Genomic DNA, 22,739 nt, shown 5'->3' on the forward strand with positions numbered 1-22,739 from the left:
AGACTTGGAATGTGCCGTCAGCCGTCTTAAACGAAAGAACGTCTGAAGGTATTTCATTGCCGGCATCTCAACACCCGGAGATGTCACACGTTCGCTCGGTAAGGGTAGCGAGTTACGGACTCAATATAGCGTCCGAGCAAAACTCGATTGCCATTAAATAACACTGGTCAACACACTTTTTCTGGCATAAGGTATTCCGACGGGTTTAAGGTTATTTGGGGGTGCTGATTCCAAATGTGGCATCAGTTTTGTCTATCACATCAGGTTTTTGAGATATCAAATATTGCATTTTCAATAAAAACTGCAGAAGAAAAATCTAAAATAAATGTGGATATCTACATAAAATGATATTATAAACACACTATCCTAAAAATACAGAACCATATTTTAACACTAAAGCAGTCACTGACTCGCAACAATTTGCAATCATAAGTGACAGAGTTAATTTCGGGTAAAATCAATGAAAATGGGGTATGCCGATAGCATAAAAATGAGATGTGATCGAGCAAATCTGAGATCAGATTTGGAATCAGCACCCTGAAATGAGTCTAGAACAGCTGCAAAAGTCCAGGCCAGAATTTTTTTTTGTTGACCAATGTTATTGGATACCACACGAGTACGGTGAATCGTGTAGATCCAAGTCCACCGGGTGGACAAGCGACTAAGATTAAGTCACGTAGAAGGGAAGTAATAAAATAATAAAAATAAAACATAATTCTCACGACGTTTCGGCCACAACGCAAGCAGCCGTCCTCAGGTGAAGAACATGTCGATAAGACAGAGTCTGAATGACAGACCTGTTCTTCACCTGAGGACGGCTGCTTGCGTTGTGGCCGAAACGTAGTGAGAATTATTTTATTATGTTTTATTTTTATTATTTTATTACTTCCCATCTACGTGACTTTACCGAAAGAACCAAGAAGATAAATCCCTGCAGTCACGAAAGCAGCTTTAAATCGAAATTTAAGCGACTAAGAATCAGAGGGGGGCGCTCCGCTGTGCAATGAACGCAAACCGCGACGAAATCGTCGATATTGCTGATATTCGGCAATCAAAGTTGTTGTGGGTGGCGTCTCAACGTCGCGACTCGGTCCACAGATCGATTTGTTCGGCGAATCGACACGGCGAATCAACCCGCATGTTATTATTGAACACGTGTGTTGCGTATCGACTGAGCGGGGAATCGATACGATTAAGCTCGGTTAACGATCCACAATACCCATATATGGGCAAATCTCTGATCGGTGATTTCGCCGGGTGTACGATGTTATCGTGTGGCAAGCGTCCACGATGCCCAAGCCAGATCTGCCCTCCACCGTGACCCACAACCACCACCACCACGATGCCAAACGAGGTCCATGGCCCACCCACTGGAGTCTCGACTTTTGGATGGCAGGCTTCTTTCGCACCGTACGTAGCCAACCGTGCTAATCGGCGAGTCGTATGAGTGAGTCTATGTCTCTCTCCACGGTTCGTAACGACCCATTCCCCTTCTCTCGTTTTCCCTGGCCAAGTGCGTCCACCTGCTTGAGCTTGCAGGACATCCATCGTCCAGTGCTCCGGACGGCACAGATATCCAGACATCCACCACCACCACCAGCAGATTCGTGAACAGCAGCTGACCGAATTAAACGACGCATGGCATCGCATGAGCACGGACGCCTCAGGTCGGTGTTGACTACTACCACCGCCTGGCATTCATCCAACTTCCTTATTACAATCACGCGGTCATCTCAGAAGACAGCCCCCGTGATAGAGGAGACGGATGGGCTAATATCGCATCGGAGCTGGCTCCAAGGTGCCCTCCGGGAAGGTGGGTAGGGGGTTTTCTCCAGAGCAGCCGGCACTTTGTTGTGATAAGGTAGAAGACCGGTAGGTTTTGACCCATCCTGGATCTTCGGCCGCCGAACGAGTTTATCAGGCCATGGCATTTGAAGATGGCAGACCATAAATCTTGCCCAAGGGATGGGGATTACAGCCTCCATCGGGGTGTTGACGCCCTAGAGGTTCACTTGGTTGTCAGTTTGATTTCCCAGCGCGGCAGTTTAAACAAGGGTGCAAGTTTCTTAAATCTACACACCTCTGTCCAGCCAGCGGTAAATATGGGCACACAGAATTATTCTATATGGTCAAAGTGTGGGTACTCTCCCCCCCCTTTCCCCCCAGCCTTTTCAGAGATGTGTGGCCAGCATGGAAGAGTAGGCCAAATACTGTCTAAAGTGGCTCCTCTAGAGTTTCCTCCAGTGGAGGCCATATCACCAGCAGTGACGCAAGCAAGCAATTGCAGGGCTGCACATTCACCTTTGAGAATTTAGCTCCCCCTCCCTAAACCAACACAAAGGTATATGTCAACAATAAGCACTTTTTAATGGATTTGTTTTTTAAACGTGTCACCTCTGTCTCGCAAAAATGACTCAAAATTATGGATCACAGTGCAAGTTCCCGCTGTCGTGTCTCATCAGTTTCTCCAGAGCTCTTCCAGAAGCTGCCCAAAAGCCAGACACATTCATCTGCCCTCGTGTGTTCTGTTGTGCCGTTTTGATTTTCGTCAAAGCCAACTCTGGCACTGCGTTTGCGCGACGTGCCAGAGAGTAAGAAAAGGAGCTTTAAAAAAAATCATTAGCAGTTTTCTCTATGTGCTGCAAAACATGCTTGATTTTTAATGCACCATTCAATTGTTTGGGTGTGCTACACGCGTGTTTACGGAAACAACACAGAGCGTGTGAATAATACCTAAATACTATTGAGTGAACAGCAACTCACATGGCAGGCCGCATGTGGGGTGGGGTAAAGTGTCGGTACTCCTACCTCTTCCAAGAGGTCTGGCCAGTGGAATATCCAAATTATCACCGTGAGAAGCTCATTAGAGTGCCCTCTTAATGGATACCCTTCTGCCCACGGTGGCATTAACAAGCAGTTGCAGGGCTGCGCCTTTATCACATTTACTTTGAGTTGCATGTGATCAATTCTACGCTCGAGTATGGAAATATTTTCAGGAACTAAATGCCAATGTCGACTTCTGCTAGCCATGAGTAGGCTTCGGGAGCCAGTTTGTGTAGTTTTTCTCCATTTAAGGAGTGCTGACTACAATGGTTTACTATATCTTGCCTAGCCACAGTTGTATTTTGGCTTTGTCTTTAATGTTTCTTTCATCAACTCGACGTGCACATTGGCCTGTCGATGTTCTGATGCAGTTCATGGTAGACCAGGGAGGAATGTGAAATCTAGGAGGTGAGATGTGTGGGTCTTGAATGAGGTGTTCATTCTGCACGTCCGAATTGTTCCACTCTGTCCCTCAAGTGTTCTTCCGAAATCTGAGTGAGATTCTAGGATGGTGACAGTGCACGATTCCTAGAAGGGGGATCAGGCCTCGAGTTGGTGGCACAGTACCTTGTTGAGGTCTTGTCTGATTGGTTGGTTTTCATTGGTATAGAAAACGTGTAAACGCCTTTGAGGAAGTTTGGTGGTAGAATGTTTGCCAGGTGATTCGTATCAGTTCCAGAGTACCAGTTATAATACACATTGCGTTTATTTTAATGTGCTGTCAGTTTTGTGTATGAGGCTGTGGAGCACAATGCTTTGCCAACTGAGTCGATGAGTGAGAGGGTGGCAGGTCACAGGACATCAGCTGAGGTAGGCCAGGTTCCTTCCTGCACGTTTCTGTAGCAGGGCGATTCAGATATAATGATAATGTTTAACACGTAGGCTTTCGCGACCAATATCATCCATATTAGAGGTTTTTGGGTTACGCGATCTAACCCAAAACCTCGATTATGGATAATGATAATGAGTAATCAATGTTTTTACATGGATTGTCAAGCTCATTCAGCATCAATTCGCAAATGTAAACGGTTGTTGTTCAATGCATTTGTTATATTTGCTCAATTTACATCACCAACAGCCACTAAAGTCGCTACCATTACCATAATGATATACAAAATGTTTAAATCACTTGAGACTCTGAATAGTGACAATTCATCAAATATATAGGTGGGTTACTAGCGCTCCCCACACATCACACACACAGACCCACGCACATACCCACACAAGCACACAATAGAATGGTTTCTACAAGTCTTCTGATCTCGACCTTCAACCTCTTGACCCGAAAATAAATTTCAGATGATGTATGAAAGTCTTTGGCCATTCCTAAGAATGTCAGCTCGATTGGTCAAACCATTGGATAGATTGTAAGAAGACAAATGGACCGTGGCTTACAAATATTCACCTTTGGTAAAGGATTTTGTAATCAAGCGATTATCAGGATTGCCAGTTGTTTAAATTTTCCCCGTGTGTGTTATCATTTGTTGCAACCTCTGACCGCTGTGTGCCACAAAGAGAGATACGTGGTACACATATGCCCATGTTGCATAATGCACAGGTTTTTCCGTGTGCACATTTAATTCAAGACTGTATTCTCCACATCTTATGATGCACATTTATTCTCAATTATTTTATAGTAAAAGTTGGTGGGGGGGCGGGGGGTGCATCTTATCATTTGGTACGTGGCCTGGAACCTGGCACCTGGGATTGTGCTGTTTGGCGTCCAAATTGTTGTACGCTGCTCAGTGGCCTTAAAAGGGAAAAAACATTATAGGTGACATTTTGGGCAATGGGCCTTCTTCATAGACACTCCATTGTGCTATGCGAAGGGCCATTGCTTGACACTTCACCCATTATATATTTCTTTAAGGCAGTGTTATTGACAATTTGTTGGGTTTTTAAGTCATAATATGTCATATTCTTAGGTTTTTTCGGTAAAGTCACGTAGGTAAAACATTAAAATTAATAAAAGTAAAATAAAATAAAAATCACGACGTTTCGGAGGCAACACAAGCTTCCGTCTTCAGGTGGAACCGTCACAGCCCGACAGCTGTATCAAGTAAATGAGAGATTACAGGAGATACCACTCCGTATATATTGTGTTGCCTCCGAAACGTCGTGATTTTTATTTTATTTTACTTTTATTAATTTTAATGTTTTACCTACGTGACTTTACCGAAAAAACCTAAGAATATGAATCCTTGCAGTCACGAAAGCTTCAAATCATAATATGTCATGAATATTTGTGCACTGAACTATGAAACCGACGACCCGAGTTTGATTCCTCGCCAGAGCTAACATCGATATTGAGTAATAACCGAATCAGTCCTGGGCTCCCCCTTGAACGGTGTGCTGAAGTTATGGCCAAACAATCTCTACGATCGACATAATGTTGGGGGAGGTCTTCACCCAGCAGTAGATGTGCAAAGTCCTGTGAATTCTAATTATATGTTTATAACTACACAAGAGGCACAGCAGCTTGAGTGATAGGCATTTGTAAACGGCAGATGCATTAACAAAACATAACTTGACAAATCAAGGACATTTCAGTACATCTCATGGTATTATTGCCATATTGTTAAATAGACTGTTAACTTTTTCTAGATCAATTTTTTTGAAGATACAACACGATAAAAAAATCTGACCAAAAGCACCAGAATCTGAATAAACACTTGATCAAAAAAGCTATTACATTTATAAAAATCCGAATGCAGGTTTGCCTCTATTGCATAATGCACAGCACAATCATTTACTGTGGTTGCATTTGTCCCACATGGCATGGCACACATTCATTACGCAAATCCTGGCGAGAGTGATTGAGACTAAACTTTTGACCCTACACCCCCCCACCATCCGAGATCGTCGACGCTAATCTACCGTCAGACTCTCCGCATTTTCCCATCCCCACCCCACTCTGCGAAAGGACATGGTGGGACCTTTTCAAGTCACCCACGATCCGCGTAGTCAAATACACCATCTGCATTATACATCATGACAAGACAGTTTTTTCTCTTTTTAAAAGCCAACAGCCACTCAAAAACCATTAAACAAGCACCTTTCGATGTAGCGCGCACCTTCGTCTTCACACTAGCGCTTGAGGGTGTGCTTTATGCACATTACATTATTTAAGGAATGCTGCCATTGTGTAATGGTTATCATGTGGAATTTGCAATCCAGAGGTCGCCTGTTCTGTTTAATTTCCCGGCATGGCAGTTAAAACCATGGATAAGTTTATGAAATGCCCCTGCCTCTGTTCACCTGGGATTTGTAAAAGGGTATGCCATAGTTCGTCGACAGGTCTTGTGTGGTGGGGTAAAGTGTGGGTACTCCCATTTCTACCAAAATGTTTGGCTATAATACCCTCCAAAAGGAGCTCTTCAAGCCTTCCTCTCATAAAGGCCCTTCTGCCAGCAGTGGCATGAGCAGTAATTGCAGGGCTGCACCGAAGAGCTTCATTGGGGTGTTGTGGTAGCGCAGTGGTTAAGCTGCACTGCACTATCAACCTGGCGATTTGAGTTTGGTTCCTGGCCATGGCTAACGTCCTTCGTGAGTCATATCTGCATCGGTAGTGCCCCCCCCCCCCTTCAGCCTGCCTTAACCGGCATGGTAAAGTATGGTTTCACACCCCACAATGTATTATTATCAAGAGCCCTTTGAGACGAGATTATTTTGGGGAAGGCCCCAGTGGCAGGTGCAAGCAGTGGCAGGGCTGCGCTTTCTTTGGCTGAAAACGTATTTTTAAAACATCCCTATGCAGGGCCCTCCTGAAAAAAAAGTACTACAAACTCGGTGTGGCTTTTCTGGATACTAAAAAAATGGCATTTTTTTACTTGGGTCACGTCCTCAAATCGTGCGCGAGCCACGGACGAGACGCGCGCATGGTCCGCGGTGACAAGGTGGGAGGTCAACGATTTAATAGCGGAAGGCCCGTCGCTTATACAAGCAGTTTATTAAAACGCAAACTATTAGCCGTCGTACGCGCAACCAATTGGGTGAGCACAGTCGTTTGCAGTCGAGCCAGGATGCGAACACCCCCTCCCATCGCCAGCGCTCGTTAGCCGTAGGTGCACGGTAGGCTGCAAGCAGCTGAAGTGAATTAAAATGAACCCACACGAACCCTCGAATGCACAAGTGGTGTTTATGCCTCAATGTCATTGCACATGTGAGTTGATACACTTGAGAAGGTAAGGGAGGCTCGACTTTGGTGATTTTCGCAATGTGTTCATCGACAGCCACTGATCAATTCATTGCTGAATTCATAGTCAATTCAGTCGAGGCAAGTCTCAACACCGGTGATTAGCTCTTGATTAGAATTTTATCATTACATTGGAAAGTATAAATAATGTTTTCGTAAACTTGACAATCTTGTCAGGTGGTGGAGGGTTAATGAGAATTTTGGAATAAAACGAATACCACGTGGGCTATCCCAATGAAAAATATGGATCATTGCATTGGCTTGAAAACCCTATTATATTTATTGCATTGTACGATGAAGATACACGGTGGTTTATTCTCACGCAACGGAATTGACAGAGACATATCTTGGCATTGTGTGTGTGTGCGCGCTGCCACTGGCCCCCATTCTAGGCAGGCAGTGCAACTGCCACTAATTATGCGTAGACTGATTAGCCTCCGCAGTGAGATGCTTCATTGAGGGATCATAAAGTGTTATTCGTGCCAGATTTATTTCCTTAATTATTGACTAAGAGTTATTTTTGGTAGAATGTGACGTGCAAGTTTGTCGTTTTCCTGCCAACGTGCATACACCGCTCTGCGTGGGAGTGCTTCAGGTCTGCCAGCTTACTTTGTATATACAAGCATGCACTTTATTAATTTGTAGATCATGTTTGTGTTCTTCTCGAGCTATTTAAAGAGCACCATCTGCAATTTAACTGCAAAAGGCCGTGTTGTTTTTTTATACAATAGAATGTCAAATTGCTCCTCACTTGGCAGTTAAGACATTGAGCAAGCTTCTTAAATCCCCCCCCTAACCTCCTCTGTCTGCTTCACAGTTTAAATGTCTACACCGCAGTGCAGAATCAGAATCTGTATTACTGGTAGGAACCTCCTGGTTACACCAGCCCACTGGGGATTATTGTGTCCGTCCGTCTGTCGTGCAGGGAGGGGCTGGGTGGGGAGGGAGGGGCTGGGTAGGGAGGGGAGGGGCTGGGTGGGGAGAGGCTGGGTGGGGAGGGGCTGGGTGGGGAGGGTGGGGCAGGGTGGGGGGTGGGAGGGGTGGGGCTGGGTGGGGAGGGGAGGGTGGAGAGAGGCTGGGTGGGGAGGGTGGGGAGGGGCTGGGTGGGGAGGGTGGGGCTGGGTGGGGAGGGTGGGGCTGGGTGGGGAGGGGCTGGTCACCCCGTGGTGCCCTTATAAAACTCAACGTTTAACCTACTCACGTCGGCTTGTGCCCGCCCTCACAGTCTGCCATATTTGCGGAATACACCACGCCGCCGTTGACCCTGGCCATTGACTGAGCAACCCAACGTTCCTACCAGCTCCCTCCGCAGGAATGTGTTTATACTGGAGGGATCCTATGAGCTATAATGCTCTTTTTCACATATCCAGTAGGGGTGGGTCAGAAAGTTACAACAGCAATCACAAAAACACGACAGTGCAAAGTGTAGGAAAGAAAAGCAAATCACAAAAAGAAAACATAACTTTATTTATTTATTTATCAGGTAAAGCCCACTGAGCTATTAGCTTATTTTTCAGAAGCGACCTGGCCACAAATGATAGCTCAATAAAGTAGCTTACGTGGAAATTTATAGCAGACAAATTATCTAAATAATCTCAACGCATCCTTCTATGATAAGAAGGCTGCGCGTGGTGGGGTAAAGTGTGGGGACTTATGTTTGCAAGACGTCTGATCAGCGTCAATGAGTAAAATACTCTCTCTTGTAGATGCCCTTCTGCCAGCAGTGGTGGACATAAACAAGCAATTTCAGACCCGCACATTTATCTCGTCGTAAAATTGTCTGCATCTGAAAGAGCACATTTCACGTGTTTTGTAAAACCATGCTAACAATGTTATATTCAATAACATAATTTTCATCTTCTTGGTAGAATGGAAATAAAAATTATTTAATTATGTTTTATTTTTATTATTTGGTTTATTTTTATTATTTTATTATTTCCATTCTACGTGACTTTACCGAAAGAACCAAGAAGATGAATCTTTGCAGTCCCTGCAGTCACGAAAGCTTTAAATCGAAATAATTGTCATCCTAATGGCAATCCACTGCTGGATGAAGGCCTCTCTATATACACCATGTTGATCATGCATGCTTCATCACGTTGATCAGTCTGGACTGATGAATGGGTGGGGGCCCAGGACTGGTTCAAATGTAACGTGCCACGACATTAACTTTGGCCGGGAATCAAAGTCAGGCCGCCGGGTTCATACAGCACATTCCACTAATCACTGCGCCACTACTCTATCCCTAATACAAATTATTAATCGTCAGCCTTGTTCAATCCTCTGCAGGATGAAGGTCTATCTAAGCAAGCCACCTTTCACAATCCTTGGAGATAATTTCACCTAGTACCTGCATTAGAGGTGATTTCATTGCTCCATCTCTTTCTGTGGACGCTCTCTCCTCATGCATTCCACTCCTCCGATTCCTTCCGTCATCGCCATCACATTTTTATTCTTGATCATCGGTCATCATCATCATCCCTTTCACTAAAGTGGCTTCCCCAAGTCCACTCACTTTTTTAACAATTTGAATTCATGTCATTGACCTACCTGCCTGTTGTTCTGGCATCCACGTGTTCATCTTTCTGTCTCTGAGTGTCATTTGTAACTGATTTGCACACTTTTCAGTTTTGGTTCCACGTTTTTCATGAATGACAATGTTTTGCAAGCATGTCATGGCATGTAAGTGCGGGACTGATAAACAAAACCTGTACTTATTATTACTACTGTATTCATTAACCTGCACATTATTATTCACAATAAAACAAATCAGCTATTCTCTTAATTGGGGTTAACTGCAGCCTTATATTTTATGCTTTAATGATGGTTTCTTCATGATTACACAAAATGTGGTCGTTAAATTATATATAGTGTTTTAAAAATATTATTTCTATATACGGTATATAAATGCTGATTTACTTTCACACTCCACGAGCATTTTTTTGGCAACTGATCAGAGGCCTTTTGATGCTAAACAATCGGTCTGCATTCAAATAATCCTCACAGGGATATGCGTGTTTCACACCGTGTGGCTCAGAAAACATTGGCAAAAACAACGCGGTGATTAAAACAATGCCGCGGGCCTAAGAGGGGCATGCCGCTTTCTCCAATCACGTCCTTTTGGGGTGAACACAACTATTCCGTGGGACTTCATAGGTTTCCACGTGTGCTTAGAATTCCACTGAACACTGGGGGAGCAGAGACACCTTGGGTGTCGGGACACCACAAAACGTTTCGATGTGACTACGGGACGCCCGCAAAATTCGAATGCGTTCATTCATTCATGCATGCACGAACGCATCAACCATTCACTAATTCATGCACGTACCCATCCATTCATTCTTCCACGCATGAATCTGTTCGTTATTGATTTAATTCGTGCATTCATTCGTGAATGAATTTAATGCAAGAGACACACGCAACATTTTTCGTGGTATTTTTTGAGTCTGCGTTTTTCCACCTTAAAGAGATTTACACTAACGATGCAGGAAATTTTAAATCGACAGCAGTGGACAAACGGTTGGCTAAGTACTGAGTCAGTGGCCACTGCGTGAGCACATTTAGTTTAATCATCGCACAGTCGAACTTCTTTAGGATCAGGCACAAGCTGCTTTAAAAATGGGAAATGCTTTACCGTGCTTCACGACTAAGGGAATGTTCGCGAGATTAAGAATGCGTCGGTGCGTGTGATGAGGTCAGATTTGTGAACGTCCCGGAAAAAAAGGGCATTGACGCCTTGCAACAAACACTGCGGTTGGTGTGAGCGGTTAATTGGTCGGGGCGGACACGTGACGGTGGGATCAGCGACTCTGTACTGCATGGTATTACACAGTCCTCCCCGTATATGACACGTGCATCTTGAAGGAGAGCCGGTGAAGCGAGTCGATTCATAATTCATTAATGCGACGGCTTTATCGGGCGTGGACACAGGAACAGGGGGAAAGAAAACCAACCAATTTAACAGGACACATTAATTGCTCTGTCAGAATTGAGGCTGTGCCACAGTTGCTGATGGTGTCTGAAGATGTGGTTGGGTGATGGGCATGGGGGTGGTGGTGGGGTGGGTGCTGTCGGCTGTAACGGCGAGGATGGAAAGCTGTTTTGAGCAGATGTGGTGTGAAATCCCAGGAGTAGTTTTTTTTTCATTTGCTCCGAACTCTCCAGCATTAGCACCACATTCAACGGCAATTACTCTGATTAGCCCAGTAGGAAGCTGGGTTTAATCGGAATGCTTTTAGAGGCGCTCGCGTGCTATTTGACTGCCGTCATACAGTGCGGCACAGTCTGCCATGGCACACCGAGCAGCCTTGCAGACGTACATTGTCTAGTTTTCTTTTTGACAGAAATGGATAAGTCCCATTCACACACAAGCCTCTGATGGATGTCTCAAGGTCTCGATGTAATTTATCTCGTTTTTAAAACATTTTTGACCCTTAAACAATTCGGCTTCTGCAATTGAAAATTTTAACGCGGCGTTATTTTCGCTTGGTCTTGGTGTTTGTTAACGTGGCCCTTGATGTTGGATTTTCGGATGCCGTACGCACGGTGAGGGTGTGCAAATTTAAGCGCGCGATGCGCTGTGCTCGTGTGCACGCATTACGCACTTTGTAATTTGAATTCCAATGCAGTGCGTTTCAGGGCATGTTGAAATGCCGTCCAACGTAAATAGTGAAGATCCTTCTGAGTTTAGTTTTTGCCACTGTGTCTGATGCGAGCTCTCGAATCCTGTACCTTGACAGAACATTTTAACCTGCAGAGGCCACTTGCTCACTCGAACGCATGATCACATTTTAATTTCAGGAACAGACTGCAAATCTCGATTTAAAGCTTTCGTGACTGCAGGGATTCATCTTCTTGGTTCTTTAAGTACCTCACAAGTGAGAATTGTTTTATTATGTTTTATTTTTATTATTTTATTACTTCCCTTCTACGTGACTTTACCGAAAGAACCAAGAAGAAGACTGCAAATCTTTAGGTTGGGGAGTGAGGGTTGGGTGTAGATAGGGGTTGCTTTGGGCCAGGGGGAGTGGAGGAAAGATACAGTGTGGTGTGTGGGTATATATATACAAAGATCCCCCATATGGCCTTAACAGACTGTTGGGGCAAGTGCTGTTCACGAGCGCCTATGAAGCCTGGAACGGCACACGAGGGGGTAGGTGGCCAACACCACACCCGCCCACCTTTGTCTCCCTGGTGACGATGTTTACCACACAAGGTACTTATTTGAGGATGAGTCGATCTAGGGGAGGCCCAGGGACCAGTTTAGATAATCGTCACTGATGTTGGCCGTGAGCGGGAATTGAACTAGGGTCGCACCGGTTCGTAGCGCAGCGTGCTAACCACTACATTTTTGAAAGCGATTTTTCTGATGATATCCCACCTATGTTTCCAATCACCATTGTTAATTGTGGTCATTATGTACCATTTGGCTTGTTCCTTTCAGATGACCTTTTCAATATGGGTTGGGCAAAGGTGCGCCAAGACTCAGGATGCATCTGGCACTGACCAATGGGCACAGTGTCATCTTGTTGCCAAGCCAGGTGCTCCACGCAACCCGATGATCATGTTGGCATCACACTAAGAGGCGGTAGGAGGGGAGTGCCGATCGTGAAGCATAAACAAACTCCTTAACCTCACCTTCAAGTTCGTCTGATATCTCCTAAAATTGTATTGATAACGATTTGTAAAATTGGGCATGTATGAATATTGGCGTTATTGTGTGATCTGTTTGATCAACGAGTGGAATTTTATGGAAAATTATGTGATTTTAAGGTGAACTCGTAAATATATTTAATCTATACATGTATATACAACAGACACGGTTGAGTATTTGGTGAAATCACGAAATCTCACACAATTTCGCGACTTTGTATTCGATTCTTTTGGAAGCTTCCGCGAAAAAAACTCTCTCCCATCCCAAACACCTCCACGTTGAGGAAATAAGTGCAAACAAATCGAAACCGTTTTTCAAGATTAAAGAGTTAAACTAGGTGGGGGGGGGGGGGTGGGGGGAGAAGCATTAGCTGCGGGCTCCACATGGCACGAACAAAGATGGTGCAGCGGAGAGCTTGGGCCAAAAGTGCGCAATTGTTTCCGGCTGTGAAAAGTCAATCGCCGCCTCGCAGCAGATTCAATCACAGCCCCGCAGCCAGTCACCCTTTTTTTCTGCCACGAAAGCAAAGATGCCAGTGGAGGCAGATTGCGAGCGCGTGCATCAGTGCGAGGGGCCGCACAAACGGCCGGCGCTTGTTCCGGAGCGGCATCGGTGGCGGCGAGGACCCGCGCATGCCGAAGCCACGTGACTCTGCGGAGGGGCCGGTCACGTGGCGCAAAGTGCCGCAGCCTCGTCACGTGGACGGTCGCCGCTCGATGAGTCGCGCACACTTGGACGATCTGCGGGGCGGCGCCTTCGTCGCGTTCAGCGTGGTGGCCGTTAATGTGGGATGAACGGCGCAATCGATGCCGCCGCCGTTACCATCGCCGCCGCCGCCGCAGAACCCTTATCTTCTCTGCAAGCGCGACCGCGTAATTCCGCTGGTGTGTAAAAAAAAAAGGGAAGGCGCGGCGTAATGCAATTAAGAGGAGATTGAAGGGAAACCCAACATTTGCCAGGGGCAGTTGTTGAAATTTTCCACGTTTGAACATTTACCCGGCGACAATTCGGGATATGGTGATTTTTGTTCTTTCTTCTTCATAATAATAATTAAAATGTATGAAGTGCCCTTTAACAATCGTTCTGTTCTATCGTCGTCACCGTCGTCATTGGGCTTGAGGTAAAAAAAAATAGCACCAACAAGAATGCGTGAATTTTATGAATACAAAATACTATTTGTTAGACTGTCAAATATAATACATTTCTGTACTTACCTGCCCGAACAATGCTAAATAATTATGTTACAAAACACAAATAACTTTTCGAAACGCACGTAAATACAACAATTTTCATTCCACTCATGTCTGCTGTTTAGAAGGGCCATTGCCAAAAATTTCACCGATTTTCTTTCTTTTAGGGGCAGATTTTTTTGACGTACGTGTTTAGTTTTTATTGTTTGTGCTCCATGCACCAGTTGCAACGTGGTGCTGCAAGCATTTTTCGTTTAATTACATTCAGATTAGTAATTATTTTAAGAAGTTAGTCAAGCATTAAACTGAACAGGCATCGTTAATGTTTCGGGCGTTAATTCATAACCCAGACAGCATATATATATACACACACACATATATATATGAACGAGAATCATGGAATGAGTGTCGCGGCTCGAAGAGAGGGTAGCCACAACTGCTCTTCCCTTTTCGTCATCCCCAGAGTTCTTTTGCGTCGGCGTTCTGTGATGGCAAATTGTGGCCAAAAAAACCCGCTGCAGGTGTGGACCCGGCCGGAGAGAGAGAGAGGGCGAGAGAGGCAAGAGAGAGGGGACATGGCTGCATCACACCGCCCCCACGGCGATCCTGCCTCACTTGAGCGACGGGCAATTTAATGAAAGCTCTTTCTGTCAGCATGGAGTCATCTGCTGCTGCGACGTCCAAAAGGAGCCTTATCATTCAGTTTGCACGGCCGCACACCCTCCCCGCTCTCTCTCTCTCTTTCTCCCTTCCATTTTCTCCCATTCTGTTGAAATGTCGACACGAAACCGCGGCGCCGCAGTTTCCCCCAAAGGCCGCAAGAAATGGCGGCGTTTGAAACATTGGTCCAGAAGTTGACGCGTCACCCTCTCCCCGGTTGCCGGGCAGCCGAGCAAGTCGGCCATTGCATTCAAGTGCAGTTATTAGGGGCCGGCGTCACGATATTATGGGCCATTGTGACCACGCAACAATTTGCGGCGTGCACCTCTTCGGCAGAATACAAATGCAGTGGGGGGGGGGGGGGGGGGGACCAGACCAAACAGAACAGACACAGAGTTGCAAAGCAAAGCCAGTGTCTGCAAGCAAGTCGGCTATCTTTTTTGTTGTTGTTGCATGTGACAAAATTTAAATGAACACATTCGAGCCATCAAAACTTGGAATGGCATGTTTTGCACTGAATCCTGTAAAGCTCCTCTCTGAAGAATCATAAGTTAGAAATTGGGGACACTTTTATTTATTATTATTTGCGTTTAGGGAGGTTGCCAAGGACCTCTGTGTAGGTGGTGGACGTATATTCTCTTGGCACAGACGAGGGGTAGAGGGATGGTAATGCCAGCCCGTAGAATGGGTTTTTTCTCTCTCTCTTCACTCCATTAAGGAATACTGGACAGTCCAACCGCAGCGTTTAATTGTCCCACCTGCTGTTGAGTGCGCACATTCATCTTGCACAGGGCCCCATCAGCCATTATGAAAAAGGGCATTATTAGCCAGTCTGCCGGGGCTGTAGGCAGTCAAGTGATTTAAGAAAATGGCTCACGATAGCCGAACTACTAATAATATTTGTGCGAGCAATCGCTTCGAGCTGCATCGTGGAAGGTTGTTAACGCTTCCTGCCAAAAGCAGCAAGCGTTAAGGCAACGCAAACCGGCCAGAGGTAGAGCGGTGGCACGGCAGGTTGGAGCGTTGCGCGATAAACCCAGAAACATGAGTTCAATTCTCATTTAATTCCCAACCACAGCTAACTAATATCAAGGGTGAGTAATACGTGAAGTGGTTCTGCCTTCGCCTCCTCCCCCCCCCCCACCTTCCAGTCGTTTCCCAACCCACACAGTGCATATGTATGAGTAGTGGACTGGTAGCAGAGTGGGTTGCACTAGCTCACTGCACAATGGAGCCAGAGACCTCGGTTTGATACCGGACATGGCTAACATCCGTCGAGTGATATCTGACCCTGTTCTGGGCTCCCCCTTCACCGGCCCCCACCCTTTAACCAACGTGGCCAAGCTACTGCCATAACCGACACGGCACGGGGATGACCTTCACCCGGCAGTTGATTGACAAAGGAGCCGTACAAAAAGCTAAAAACGCAGCAATTTCCACTTGCATTAGGTCGGTGCTAGTGTTTTAAATCCTAATTAAATTTACGCTTTTTGCTAAATATTGACTGCTATGTCGGTTGACCGACCCGCAGCCCGTCACGGTGCGAGCCGTGCTTGAAGCGGGTCAAGAGGGGAGTTGGCTGCTTCTGCTGCCTTTTAAAGAACATTGCGCATCGTTAAACGCCGCGACGGTAAAAAAATATTTTTGGGAGGGAGGGAAAGAGAGAGAGAGGGGGGGGGGGAGAGATTGATTTGACGATCGTAATGGGAGGCCCAATGCTAGCGGCTTTGGTAAATATTCCGTTCCCCCGTTTTCTCCAATTTTGTTTGCTTTCATTTGTGTTTGCTCACAATCCTGATTTCGACATTTCGTATTGTTATGTAACAGCGGTGCCATTATTGCGCGTGGAATTTGAATTGACTCTCGCTAACATTATCTCAAACAATCTTATTGTCTGCATTTGGAAGTTTATTGCTACATTTTTAGGAGAGTATGAGCATTTCCCCCCCCCCCCTTACTTTTTTACAGAACATTTGCTTTTTAAATTACTTTTGTGTAGCGATGCGTGAAATGATTTTGATTCTGTGCCTCGGCCGACCAAAGATGCCTATAGGCTCAAGTTCAGTTACAAACGTCTCTGGAATAAAGAGAACTGCACCTATTTATATAAAAAAAAAACTTTCCCGTTGTCCTGCGAAGCCCACATTTAACTGGAAATGTTCACATGCATTATTTCTAATCCTCCGAGTGTAGGCTCATCTTTTATGCAGATTTCCCTGCCGCATGCTGGCACAGTGGTGGTGTTAATGGTCGGCGCAATGGACTTGCAATCCAGAAACAATCGTGAACATTTCTTAAATCCCCCCGCTCCCCTCTGTCCATCGAGCGGTACAATTAGGGACACCGCAGGTCCGCTCTTGGTGGCGTAAAGTGAGAGGTTACTCCTCCACAGGCCTTCCAAGACATCTTTGCGGTGTGAAAGGGTAGGCCAAAATACACTCGAGAGCAGTGTTCTTCATTGCAAGGCCCGCGGGACATTGGCAGCCCCTGGTGGCCTTTAGTGCGACCCCTTGACGTGTGGCCCCGGACAGTACACAACACGTGAAAACACCCCTTGCAGGCCCTGTGGTGGAACCTCAACACTGATGTCTTACACTGGTCAATACACTTTTTCTGGCATAAGGTATTCCAACGGTTTCAAGGTAATTCTGGGGTGCTGATTCCAAATCTGGCATCAGTTTTTGTCTATCACATCAGGTTTTTGAGATATCAAATATTGCATTTTCAATACAAACTGCAGAAGAAGAATATTAAATAAATGTGGATATCTACATAAAATATAATGATAAACACACTATCCTAAAAATACAGCACCATATTTTAACACTAAAGCAGTCACTGACTCGCAACAACTTGCAATCATAAGTGACAGAGTTAATTTCGGCTAAAATCAATGAAAATGGGGTATGCCGATAGCATAAAATGAGATGTGATAGAGCAACTCTGAGATCAGATTTGGAATCGGCACCCTGAAATTAGTCTAGAACAGCTGCAAAAGTCCAGGCCAGAATTTTTTTTTTTGACCAGTGTAATCGGCGAAAGTGGCGCCCCTCTGAAAATGAGTGAAGAACTCCGCAAGTAATTGCAGGGCTGCACCTTTACCTCTCGGTTGCAAGAGCCACAGATTAGATTTTTGTTTCTAATTAATTATTATCAACCGATGCTGACCAGCGTGGTGAAGTATGGCCAAACAAACCGACATGGTGTGGAAAGGTTTTTAGCTGGCGGTGTATTGGGAAAGGGCTGCAACATTGATCAATGAATTAGTCTTCTTCAATAGCGTGGTTAATTTGCTTAGAAAGTTTTAATAAAACCACAACGTCGCTTGTCCATCCTGACCAATTAGTACACCCAGTGCGTTATTTGCGCACAGTGTTGACACATCTGACCTTTTCACTTGTCTGCCTATACCTGAGTCCCCAGCGAGACAGATTTTGTGATGTTTTACTTGGCAATTGTTTTTGATCATTAGCGTCTCTCTATCGGCGTGCTTTTGAGTCTTATATCGTCGAATGTTTGCTTTGCTTTTCTTGTTGAAACAATTCCTCTAGCTGTTTCTCTATATCCCAAGCCCTCCTTGAAAAATAGAATTTTAGTTTGTGATGGGGGTTTGAGCTGCTTGACCAATAAAGGTCACGAATGAATGAGTGCATAACTGCTCAAGGGAAAATACTGAAAGTCGAAAATTAAACGGAATGGAAAATTTCTATTTGTTTAGCTTGCTTTGGGCATTTGTGTTGTTACGAGTCCCATGGAGGATATTACTGGCTGTACAACTGGATTAATAATTAATAACATCAATGCATTATTCTGTAATCGTTGTGTTCTTTTGATTTTACTACTTCGTTTTGTGCTTTGCAAATGGCTTTTGAAGACGAGACAAAAAAGCCGGGGGGGGAGGGCTCATGGCCTTCGGTGATAACTTAAAAAAAAACACTTACAAAAATATTTATAATTGTGCGTGCAGTTCGTTTATTCTATGAGGGCTAATACAAATCCACAGTCAGCTGCGTTCTTGTTTAACACTACAAGATTGTGCTTTATATATGTAAAAATGGTTTTGATATGTCTTATATATTATTTTTACCAACAAAAATTAAATGTATGCAAGGTGTGGAAGATTATGTAGACGCATGGATTTTTTTTAACACTTTCCAACACGCGTTTGTTTGAAAGCATTTCATTAGCACTGTGGAATCTGGTGGGTAGCTGTTAGTGTTCGAAATGCATTTATATTTTGCTCCCAATATGTGTCTCCAAGATTTGGACATTATAACCCTCTTTATATCAATGTGGCCAGTTTTCAATAGAACACGTCTCTAATAGCAACACAACTTTCTACTCAAGTTTAAATCACATTGCAGCACATTAACAAGGGGTTACCACACCCGCTCCGCTACAGACATACGGGCACACAGACAGACGGACAGATCTAATGCGCAAATGCTCTTGACCCTTCGTTGGAGAGTGTTAAAAAGGATGTTTGTGCTTTCGCGAATGTTTGTTCATTCCGAAGACGCCCGCTCAAGTGCGTCCCGCACCTCATCAATCTTGGCTGCAACCGTGGTGAACCCAAAGCACATCAGCTTCGGCTGACCGTGTAAGAACAAAACACAGATGGTCAGGGCAATCAATCAGATCCTTCGTAATCAGAGGAGACCCCGCTATCAGGTGAGGTACAGTGTGTTTTTACAAAGAGACCTTTGGAAAAGAGAAAAAAAAAATCTGAATTACAGCTCTCCGCTATGTTTTTCAGGTCGTACCCGTGTGTTGTTCCGCACGATGACCAACGTTTCGCTCCTACGTGCAGGGAGATTCTTCTGGAACTGGCGTGCGCCAAAGATCGGGCGGCGGCGGCGGCGGTGGCGGCTCTGTACATGTTGCCTGTAATCCAGCACTGTTGGAGGCGAGGGTCGGTAGATCACACGCGATTATTTCGAAATTTCCTTCCCGTGATTGTGTGGACTCCTCCACCTGTTCCATCTGTGGGGGAGAGTGTTGCCCCTCGCCCCCACCCTCATACACTTTGGTTTTCTCCGTGTGATCCAGTTTCCTCCCAAACGTAAACACTCATTAATTGCATTATGACTGCAGGTATTGTGGTCAATGCAAATATGACTCCTTGTAAAAAAAGGTGTCAGTTTTGTTGCCAGATAGAAGGGTAAAAAAAAAATTATCATATTTTTTTACTGGAAAATGAGGTTCCAATGGTGTAAATGCTTGCCCCGAGCTCTCATACTCTGATGGTACATTGTCTTTGAGTTGTGCGCCTTTTGGCGTCATCTGGTCCAACCCATGTGAGACTAGACTCTAAGGAAAGCTGTCTCGGGCGTGGACCAATCAACTTCAAGGACAGTGCATACATTATCAGAGTTATGTTTTTTTGTTTGCATTATGACTGCAGGTATTGTGGTCTATGCAAACATGACTCCTTGTAAAAAAAGGTGTCAGTTTTGTTGCCAGATAGAAGGGTAAAAAAACAATTATCAACTCATTAATTGGTCAAAAAAATTGCTTAATATATAGAGGACTGCAGAGCTCGGGGGATAATTTGGCGCCGGCTGCTGCCTTCCCACTTGTCTGGGGTTTCTCACCCATCTGAGTCGTTCTCTGTCTCTGGAATGCTTTAAACGATCGTGAGAGGGAACTGAAGAACTCAAGAAGCTCCCAGCGTATGGAGGAAAAACATCAGATGTGCCGAACAACAACAACATCCTGCACAACCTTAAAACACATTGGAGCACCGGTACAGTACAATTGCGAACATCTATGCAGGTGGCCAATACTTTTGACAATAGAAATATTAAACATCTAAGAACATAATTACTACTCGTACTACTAGAAATAAGTTATGGCTGTTTGTCAATCCACTGCCTAATGAAGGTTTCCCACACTGTTGTCGGTCGTAGAGGTTATTTGACCATACCTATCCATGCTGGTAATTATAGGTTTATTTTTTTATTGGTGAATAAAGTTGACCCAGGAACCATTTAGAGATATCGTTTGCCTCTGATTTTATCCGTGGCTAGGAATTGAAATCAAGCTTGCCTGGTTCGTAGCGCAGCGCGAGAACTGCTGTGGCCACCACTGCTCCACAGAGGTGTAATGATGAACATAGCAGCAGTGGTGGCTGGTGGATAATCTTTTAGCCACTGAGATTGTTTACGTTGCTTAACCAGGTGAGGGCTGATTTGCAAGAGTTACCTTGAGATGCCAAATGTGGCAAATCTCATTCGGGCAGACACATTGGGCGCTCCCATATTTAGATTACATTTGGAATCACTTTCATCTGAATCAATTTGAAACGCCAAAACTAACTTAAGAAAAAAATACAGAAATGAGGCAAATGTTTTACTTTAAAAAAACTTTTACCATTTTCTTATTTTCTCATATTTAAAATAAGTTATCTGGGGGTGGGTACATCAAAGTTAGTCTTTTGGCAGGTTGCACGTGGTGGGGTAAAGTGTGAATACTCCCACCTCTTCAAAGACATCTGACCAGGGTGGAAGAATAGGCATTAGCATTGGCTCTGTGGAGCTCCCTGTATTGGAGGTCAATTTCACGAGCAGTGGCATTGAGCGAGCAATTGCAGGGCTGCACCTTGGTCACCTTCACCCTCGAAATTAAATCGAATACTTTCAAAGTTAATTTTTGGAGGGGCCGCCACCCCCATCGGTCCCACACAGACCAGCTGCAAAGAGGCACCTTGTCAATTATCATTCGTTTAAAGTAAAATAACTGGAAAAATTTAACGGTGTGCTTTCTCCACTCTGCAGTGATATAAACGTAATGGGATGGAAGCGTTGCGCAGTGGAACGACAGTGCCTGTTGACATTCCACCTCTCAGGTGCCTCATAAACAGCCCCGACACTCTTGTGCGTGCACATAAAACATATTTGCACTTGTGAGCTTGCGGGAAATCACTCGAGATGACAAAGGCTCGCGCAAACCCACTCCACTCCACGCCATTCCTTCCTTCCTCCCTCCCCAGCCTAAAAGCACCTCGACAAAGCTGTTACGGAGTTGCTTGCGTGAATGAAAATATGAAACGGGCAATTGTGGGTTGCTAAGAATGCGAAAAAGCGAGCAAAGATGCACCGAGAGGCACGTGCTTGGAATTCCACCGAGAGGCAGAAAGAGGAGCACATGGGTTAGAGAACATACTAAGTGTTAATTAGGACCAAGTGTTAATTAGGACTCTTACGAAAGGCAAAGGGGCTTGGGCAAGACTTGTCGCTGGACAGGACGATAGCAGATGGTCACGAATAATGATATAGTGGCAGCCAATGAACGTAACGCCTCCAAGAGGAACGCCTTTTACTGCTGAGATAGAGCGACGAAAGCGGCTCATTTGCGTGTGGTGTGGTGGGATTTTAAATTGCAGCATCCTGAAGAGATGGTGGCAGCTTTGGGGGTCGCCTTTATCGAGCAGTGGACTCACCAAGGCGAATGATAATGGCGGTTAATGACAATGAAAAGCACGTGGCACGAGCCAAGGCCACCTCCATCATGGCCACACTTGTGCTCACGTTGTGCAATAAACAACAATCACGCGGTCGTTTTTTTCTTCCTCTATTCTTTGTGCCCCCCCCCCCCATCCCCATGACTCTCTCCTACCAGATCAGCATCTGTCCCACACACAAAAGGCTGAGAGTGAGAGTTGAGACCCATTATTTGTGCAAGGGCAAGTGCGAGTCCCACTGTTAAGCCCTTCCAATGTCCCACCCACGATCTCACTAAAGATATCGGAGGCACGTAATGAAAGAGTGAAGTTGCCGATAATAGAGTTTGGGCTTGAGACCTACCATTCCTGCCAAACACTCGTTGTAAAAAAAATGGACTAGTACGGCCTAATTGACTCGGGTCTTAGAAGTGATGTTCATGCTTTTAGATACTCTTTAAACCTTGAGGCTTTGTGATCTTGGTAGCATACACCGAGGGCTTTAAAAATACGGAAACATTCTGATTGGATATTTTTTTGCATGCGCAGATTGTTACGTGTGTTTTTAATACACGTTTGGTATCTTGTTTGAAACGTAGGAAACATAGGTCATGAATAAAACACAAATTGACGATTATTTTAGCTGGATTTTTTCAATATTTTTTTATCCTATATAACAATTTCCCTAATCCATGGCTTTGTTCTTTGCATGTAATTATATATTATATAAAGCAGGATTGCTGGTGCCATTTGAACACTTTGCTGGGCTGGCAAGGA

The 22,739-nt window shown here is 44.9% G+C and overlaps 1 long non-coding RNA gene across 3 annotated transcripts; it reads left to right on the forward strand.

The window, feature by feature from the left end:
• Positions 1-1,265: 1,265 nt before the first annotated feature.
• Positions 1,266-22,077, forward strand: LOC133341170 (uncharacterized). 3 transcript variants are annotated; one of them, XR_009755021.1, is made up of 6 exons: positions 1,266-1,410; positions 1,515-1,667; positions 12,462-12,558; positions 19,332-20,267; positions 21,298-21,368; positions 21,906-22,077. It is a non-coding gene; the product is annotated as an uncharacterized LOC133341170 (long non-coding RNA). The 3 variants fall into 3 exon arrangements; XR_009755019.1 differs by lacking the exon at positions 12,462-12,558 and having other exon boundaries at positions 19,278-20,267; XR_009755020.1 differs by lacking the exon at positions 12,462-12,558.
• Positions 22,078-22,739: the final 662 nt, after the last annotated feature.

The sequence above is a fragment of the Lethenteron reissneri genome, chromosome 11 (assembly GCF_015708825.2).
Source record: "Lethenteron reissneri isolate LAM-NWPU_2019-01 chromosome 11, ASM1570882v1, whole genome shotgun sequence".
NCBI lineage: Eukaryota > Metazoa > Chordata > Hyperoartia > Petromyzontiformes > Petromyzontidae > Lethenteron > Lethenteron reissneri.